Source organism: Lynx rufus, unplaced genomic scaffold (assembly GCF_022079265.1).
Source record: "Lynx rufus isolate CCGP_SWC_20201006 ecotype Redwood Valley unplaced genomic scaffold, mLynRuf1.p SCAF_12, whole genome shotgun sequence".
Lineage (NCBI taxonomy): Eukaryota > Metazoa > Chordata > Mammalia > Carnivora > Felidae > Lynx > Lynx rufus.
The window spans coordinates 50,850,072-50,858,215 of record NW_025814826.1 but is presented as its reverse complement, the minus strand read 5'-3'; positions in this window follow the sequence as shown (position 1 = coordinate 50,858,215).

Below are 8,144 nucleotides of genomic sequence, written 5' to 3'. Positions count from 1 at the left end.
TGGAGCCTGCTTCAGATTCTGTGTCTCCCTGTCTCTCTGCCCCTCCCCTACTCATGCTCTGTCTCTCTCTCTCTCTCTCTCTCTCTGTCTCTCTATCTCTCTCTCTGTGTCTCTCTCAAAAATAAATAAAAACATTAAAAAAAAATTCAACCACTTGAGGTGGAGAGGTTCTTTCTCTACCATTACTACCTCCCTTTCTGGAGTCAACGCGTCCACCTCCCACACATCTTTGAAACCACAAGATTCGTCTCCTATCCTATGGCAACAAAAGGGCCCTATGAAGACCCAGGTACTTTGATGAAGAATTTTTTCTGTTTATTTCATTTCAAAGCATAGTACACACTGACTGATGTTCTTCCTTTTGTAGTTCTAGATCATCAGTGTCTCTGAGTAACTGAAAGGTTATTAGTTTGGAAATTAAAAATTAAGAATTCAGGGGTGCCTGGATGGCTCAGTGGGTTAAGCATCTGACTTCGGCTCAGGTGATGAGCTTGTGATGATCTCGGGGTTCATGAGTTCAAGCCCCTCATTGGGCTCTGTGCTGACAGCTCAGAGCCTGGAGCCTTCTTCCTATCCTGTGTCTCCCTCTCTCTCTGCCCCTCTCTCGCTTGTACTCTGTCTCTCTCTCTCTCTCTCTCTCTCTCTCTCTCTCTCTCGCTCATAAATAAATAAATAAATAAATAAATAAATAAATAAAACATTGAAAAAAATTAAGAATTCAAACTGGAACATGTTGACATGCTCATAGTAATATATGACAAACTACAAAGTTCAAAGTTTTAGTGGATAGATGTTTAATCCATCTAAACATAAATATAAACTTTGAAAACTACCTCAGGAATCACTTCCTCCAAGAAACTAAAATAAGATTTGTGTGCAGTGTGTATGTATGTGGTTTCAAAGTTTGAAATATCTGGGATCTTAATTTATGAGTAGCTTAGTAACTTAGCTATTGCCATGTTTAGCTGGCATAGGGGAAAGAGAGGAGGAAGAAATATAAAACAGACATGTTGGAATCACACTTCTTTCATGCATAAGCTCTAAAATGGAGATTAATAATAATTACTCTAAAGGATTATTGTAACTGCTTTGTGAATAATTATAGGTTTTTTTTTTTCTGGAGTATAGAAAATAAAGCTATGAGATACTGTTTAAAAACACAGGAGTTGAAATTGCCAAGATTTAGGATGAAGAGTAATGCTGTGACATTTTTTTTTCTGAAAATGAAAATTATTTAAATATATAACTGCAGTTAATGTGAAGTCTATTAGAAAACTCAATCACTGCCTATTTTATGGGTAAGGAAAAATGTTGCCCATATACAGTTTGTATCAAAAATCTGTGGTATTGCTAAATAATTGTATCACAGATAAATTACCTAGTACATTTTGCTATATGATGCACTGTCTTCCTAAAATATTTTACCTTTTTCCATTTTCCATTCATAGTTACTAGTACTGATACTTATGGGAAAATGTTCTACCTATCAATGAAGTGGTTCTAATCTGTGAGATTGAACAAAGGAAGTAGGACGTTCTTGACCTATGTAAACCACAAATGATATATTCAATCTCGGATAACAGAGTGGCTATAACCAAGTGTTGCTATAATCTGGGGCAAATTTCCAAGGGAGTTAGATATATGGTAAAGCTCATATAATTATATGTATAAATATGTTGCATATATATATAATTATAGATAGATAGATATCCTACCTTCTCTGTGGAAAGATGAAGGGCAGATTACTTTAACTGCTCTTTATTAAACTGTTATACAGCATCTATTAAGTAGAATAAAAGAGATCAGTGGGATTACTATGAAGTTACAGGGATCCTTGAAAATGTATAGTGAAGCTCACGTATAATGTGTATTGTGCTTTAAAAATTCTATTTTTAAAAAATATGATCAAGAAAGAGAGTGGAAACATTGAAATCTTAGATTTTTTTCCCCCTGATTGAGGTTGTTTTTAAATCCATGACCAACAAGTTACTGTGAGCTTCCCACTGTGGTTAATTGTGAATAACCTTTACAGTTAACTCTTACAGATTGACAAAGTTTAGGCAACTGGGACACATGATCCAGCTCTTCTGGCTTTTTCTTACATTTGGATCTGTTCACCTTTTCAAAGTCACTCATTATGAGATTGACAAAGAGCCCAGTTGTCTCAAATTCCCAGTGTTTACTATAAACACAGGAAGTTCGTAATTCTCAGAATTAAGCCTAACGCGGAACCTGTTTCCGTAGAATGAATTCTGCAATTTCCCAAAGAACCCAAGTGAAAAGTACTTGAAAGAACATGTACACTGATGAATATCTTATTGATTGAGGCCCCATGAATGTAGAGTCTGGAGTCATTCAGACATTATGTGTGAAACATATCTTTTTATCTCCCCTTGAAGAAAAATCTGATAAGCAGAGCAACAGTGCAAATAGGAGTTCTAGGGAGATATCTGACAGACAAGAACTGACCAACTGTTGTTAAGCCTTTTTCTGAGATCTGTGTTGTTAATTGGTATGTTATTATTTCAACTTTGTTGTCATCACATGCTAGGTGCTTATTAACTGTGAGTAATCTGAAAGCTTCTGAAAGACAAAACAATGCGAGTGTTTACTGTTCTGTACCTATATGCAAAACAATTTGTATAGCACCTTTCATTAAATCTTAGCCAAAATACCACATATGGAAGCCTGAGGGGCCAAGTGATAGGACAGTTTCTGGGGTAGATCCTCCCCATGACTCTCAGAAGCCTGAAAATAAAGCTGCTTGTTTGGCTCACCTTCTGCCTGAACTGCTGGGGCTGACATTGAGTTAGAGGTTATAAAAACTTTCTCTGAAAGAGAAACAGACACATAAATGTTAAGATCTACTTGTGTGCTTTCATGTTGTTTTCCCTATAATCTTCCAGCAAACTCATGAGGTATCTTTGGTTATTTCCACTAAATATTTCAATAAATTGACGCTCTAAAAGGTTAAGCAAATACCCCAAGGTTGAGTAACTACTAAGTGGTGAAACCCATCTACGAATCTCTCCTGTGGTCTCCAAGGAGGATACATTTTACGTTCTATCACATTGCATCAAAGGTGCTGTTACCTACTAGCAGCTGCACTGGGTAGATCTTCACCCAGGCCCTCAGCACAACACTTACCACATGTGGTCATACATCATAGTGGTTTGTTTATCCATTCTCTGCACTCAAATACAGCTTCTTTATGGGCAGTAGAACTTGTCGTCTTTACACTGGGATCCAAAGAACCCAGCACATGTCTTGGCACCTAGTGTGGCTCAGTACATTTTTATTAAATGGATATTCAGAATCAGAGGAACTAACCCAGAAACCAGTCTTCACCTTCCTGGGAATGGTGTGGGACAGGAAAATGGGTTATGTTAGCAATGCTTATTTAAATAAAAGCAGTATTTTAATGCTGCTGATATGACTTGAAGGAAACAGAAGATGTCCTGTGGGTCCCTTACAGAGTGCGGTGAGGTATTCCAGGAATGGCCCCCTAGGTTCAACGCCTTCATCCCTCGGACCTATAAATGTGATGAGATCTCTTTCTGGTAATGACGATATGTTATATGGCAGAGCTGACCTAAAGATAAGGGTGGGCCTAATCTAATCATACAAGCCACTTTAAAAGCAGACAGTTTTCTCTGGCCAGTGGTGGAATGAGGAAGTGAGAGAGACTCAGAGCTTGAGAAGAATACGCCCCACCAGGGCTGGTAGGAAGTGGGAGAGAGTGCACCACATGAGAAAGAATGTGGGTGACTTTAAAAAACTGGGAGAGGCTCTAAGCTGACAACTAGTAAGCAAATAGACTCAGTCTCATAGCTACATGGCTGTTGGCTGAATTCTGTCGGCAATAGCAATAAACTTGGAGGGGATCTCAAACCCCGGATGAGAATACAGTCAGCCAACTGCAGCCTGGTGAGATTGCAAAAAGAACCCTACCGAACTGTGAGCTAATAAGGGGGTGTGTTTTCAACCCCTAAATTTGTGATGATTTGTTACCCAACAGTAGAAAACAGATAGATAGGACGACAAACTTTTTTTTTTTTATAAGAACTAACTCTAAAATAAATGAAATTCACTATCCTCTTTGAAGGGACTGTAATGAAACCTTTAAAATGAACAGTAACTTCAGGGAACAACCCCCATCTGCTTCAGGGGTTCAGCAGGAAAGACCTTCATTATCCAGTTATAAATTTACATTATACATCTCTAGTTGCCTTCCACCACATGACAATGGATGTATGCTCTAAGAATTTAATGTATTCTATGGGCTTCTGAGTGGCATCCATACTAAAGAGGCAAAATCCTTTTTTGGGGGAGGCAGGGGAAGTGTATTTTAATGATGTTTGAAAGAAGCAAAGGCCTGGGGCGCCTGGGTGGCGCAGTCGGTTAAGCGTCCGACTTCAGCCAGGTCACGATCTTGCGGTCCGTGAGTTCGAGCCCCGTGTCGTGCTCTGTGCTGACTGCTCAGAGCCTGGAGCCTGTTTCCGATTCTGTGTCTCCCTCTCTCTCTGCCCCTCCCCCGTTCATGCTCTGTCTCTCTCTGTCCCAAAAATAAATAAACGTTGAAAAAAAAATTAAAAAAAAAAAAAGAAAGAAGCAAAGGCCTTTTTTGTGGCCTTATTCAACTTCCCCCAAAACTTGTCTCAGACTCTGTCACACTGAAAAATATATGTGACTTTCTTTTATTCTTTCATGTGTTTTGAGTTTAATAACATATGCTGTTTATATTTGGTTTCTATAGAGAGTTCCTTTTTGTCTTGTAAACAGTTGCAAAGATTTACCTAGAGCCGTGTGGGTTTTCTCTTTCTTTCTTTATTCTCCCACCCACTTTGGAAAGTCTGAATAGTTCCAAGGATTAGCAGCAGCTTAACTTCCGTCGTGATGTGTAAAAGATAAATGCAGCTATTCCATTTTGGCTCTTCAGGACAGTATGAAATTAACCAGTTGTCTTGTTCTTTCTCACAGTCTGGATCTTAATAGTCACTCCTATGTGTGTTTCATTGACTTGTCAGAGAGTACCCATAAATGAATCCTCAACGTGAAATGAGTTCAACTTCTTCTTCTTCCAAATGAGTTAGATGCTTCTGGAAAGGATAATCAACTCCTCAGCGTGTAGTACATGACAGATACTGAACTAATCCAGTAACACAGGCTATTTTTTGTGCTCATTAATATCCCCATTTTTCAGATTAGCACACTGACAAAGAAATGGAAAGACCTGCCATAAGTGTACGGATACTAAGTGGAGGGTCTGTATGGCAATTAATCCAAGATGACTCCACATTGCTGGCACTTAGATCAGTGTTAGACCTCATAAATTACCACAAGACTCATATATTCGGTCTCCCAGGAAACAGTCTGTCCTTGACTCTAGCACCTTAAAATCTATTCTGAGAGAACATGATAGTTCTTTTCATTTCAACCACAAATATGTTAATAATAAAACCATGAACTCATCTGAACACTTTTATATTTTCAACCTAAGCCTCTTCTTGGAAATGACATGTTCTGTCATCCCCTGTGGGGATGTAGATGTAGATTGGTGCTGTTCCACAGGCTATTTTTGTTTAAATTTCTTAAAATGGAATAAAAATAAAAATCCAGCTCCTCACACTGGCCACTTTTCAAAGGTCCAATTTGCCACCTATGGCCAGAGGCTCCTCTGTTGAACAGCACAGATTTATAGAACATTTCCATCGTTGCAACAAGTTCAATTGGGGAACACTACAAGAAAGCCGTAGTAACATTAGCTAAGCCCTGAGCTTCACGCTGGGGATAAAAATGAAAGAAAATATGTTTTACGGAGCTGAAGGGCTAGAGAGCCTCAAAGTTCATAGTTCCTTTATGCTATTAAAAACAAAAACTTCAGGTGTTTTTTTTTTTCCCAGAGTTTCTGATAGTGCACTCTCCCCAGCTCTGGTATACAAGGACACAGGAAAGAACCTTGCTTTTCCCCCATCCCAGCTTCAACACCCTTGTAGCTTGTGACTATATACCCTCTTACCTGCCCACGTGAATGGTGATCATCATTTAAAACTAAACATTTTAGGGGCGCCTGAGTGGCTCATTTGGTCGAGCATCCAACTCTTGGTTTTGGCTTAGGTCACGATCTCATGATTTCGAGGTATCAAGCCCCAAGTCACACCTGTGCTGGCAGCGCGGAGCCTGTTTGGGATTAGCCCTCTGCCCCTCCCCCATTCATGCTGTCATTGTCTCCCTCAGAATAAGTGAATAAACTTAAAAGAAGGTTAAACCTAAATATTTTAGGCACTCCACTAAGGATGCTTGAAATATAGGCATTAAGTAGATAATATCCCCTAGCAAACCTGTACCTTGACTCCTAACTAACGCCTATCTTTCGAATGCCATGTCTTCTGGAAGCCATCTCTGATTCCCTAGAAACTAAGCTCTACGCCCTTGCTCTGTATACCCACTACAATTCAAAAATTGTAATAATCATCCCTCTTGATTATCAATTCTAACATAATCAATGCCTTTGCTCCCCACTTAAACAATGAGCACCACATGAGCAGGAACTCTGTACTGTGTCCATCATTGGATTTCTAACTTCTAGAACAGTGCCTGGCACTTTGTAGAGGCTTTTTATTTGTTTTATTACCGACTAGTTTTCGTTTTGTTCTGAGAATATAGACAAGAGAGTCAGATTTTTTTTAAGTTTATTTATTTATTGTGAGAGAGAGAGAATGTGTGCACACACACGTGCGAGCAAGGGAAGGGCGGGGGGTGGGGGGAAGGGAGAGAGAATCCCAAGCAGGCTCTGTACTGTCAGCATGGAGCCCAACACAGGGCTCAATCCATGAACTGTGAGATGAAACCAAGAGTCAGACACTTAACCGACTGAGCCACCCAGGTACCCTGAAAAAGTCAGCTTTTTAAACATATAGTGTACCCCATCTACTCATATCTACAACATCATCTCTAACAGTAGTCCAAAAAATTCACTTTGGTTACCTTGAGAAAAATATTATGTCTTCATTGTGTCTTCTGATGTGAAAGAAGTATATTTTTTTTTGCAGAAAATTTAAGGCAGCAGGATGTAGCACACGAAAGAAGTGGTCTTGAAGCAAAGGACCCAGAATTAGAATTTTTTCTGTGCTGCCAAATTTGCTATGTGAGCTTCATCCCATCAGAATATTGTTCTCTAGGATTCTCCTATATAAAATGGGTACGTGTGGGTCTACCCTGCAGGATTTCCAAAAGAATTAAATCAAATGATGCAGGATTTGTGTCACATGCATGGTAGAATGCCCAACAAATGTTGGGCTCTTACCTGTTTTTACACACTCAGGAATTGCCCCTGTAGAAAACGATTGGCAGTTTGTTTTGTTTTCTTCCTCTTCCTCTTTGGTTTCTTTGAGAGATCCTCTTAATTTATTTGATTCCCCCCCTCCATTTTTGTGTGTATCTTAATATCTGATCTTCTTCTTCCCTTCCATTTCTCCCCACTGGAGCATCCCCCCCCCCCCTTTGTCTGGCTCAGCTGATGACACACAGAGTACAATTGAGCATTGACCTCTGGCACAAATAAGCATCTGTCTTGCACATTTAGGATATTATGTTGCCTGTAATCCTTCCCAGCGTATGATTTTAAATTACTTTTAGAATTTCTGTGTAATTTCAGGTTGGTAGGTTAAAATTGCAATTTTATTTTGGCAGATAATGTGTTTCTAAGTTCTTCCCTATGTATGTATTAAATAGTTTTCTCATACAGCAAAGCGACTTTTTGTTTGTCCTTGACAACACTAGAAATTAAAAACTATGCCTTACTTGACAAAAGGTCATTTACTTTCTGGAAGAAACTTAAAATCTTATATTTAACTCGTATTGTGTTATAGAGATACTCATGTCTTTGCTCTTTTTTTTTTTTTGAGAAAAAAAAAGAACAGAAGAAATTCTTTAGAGCTATGGTTTTCAAAGTTATTTCTTTCTTGAAAGTTATTTCATTTTTTTCTTACTTTGTTATTGGTGTGTGTGATAGTCTGAATAATGGGCCCCCAAAGAAGGCCACATTCTAATCCCCAAAACCTATCAATATTTTATATTTCATGGCAAAACAAGGAAAAGGACTTTATACATGTGATTAACTTAAGGATATTGAGATTGGGAGA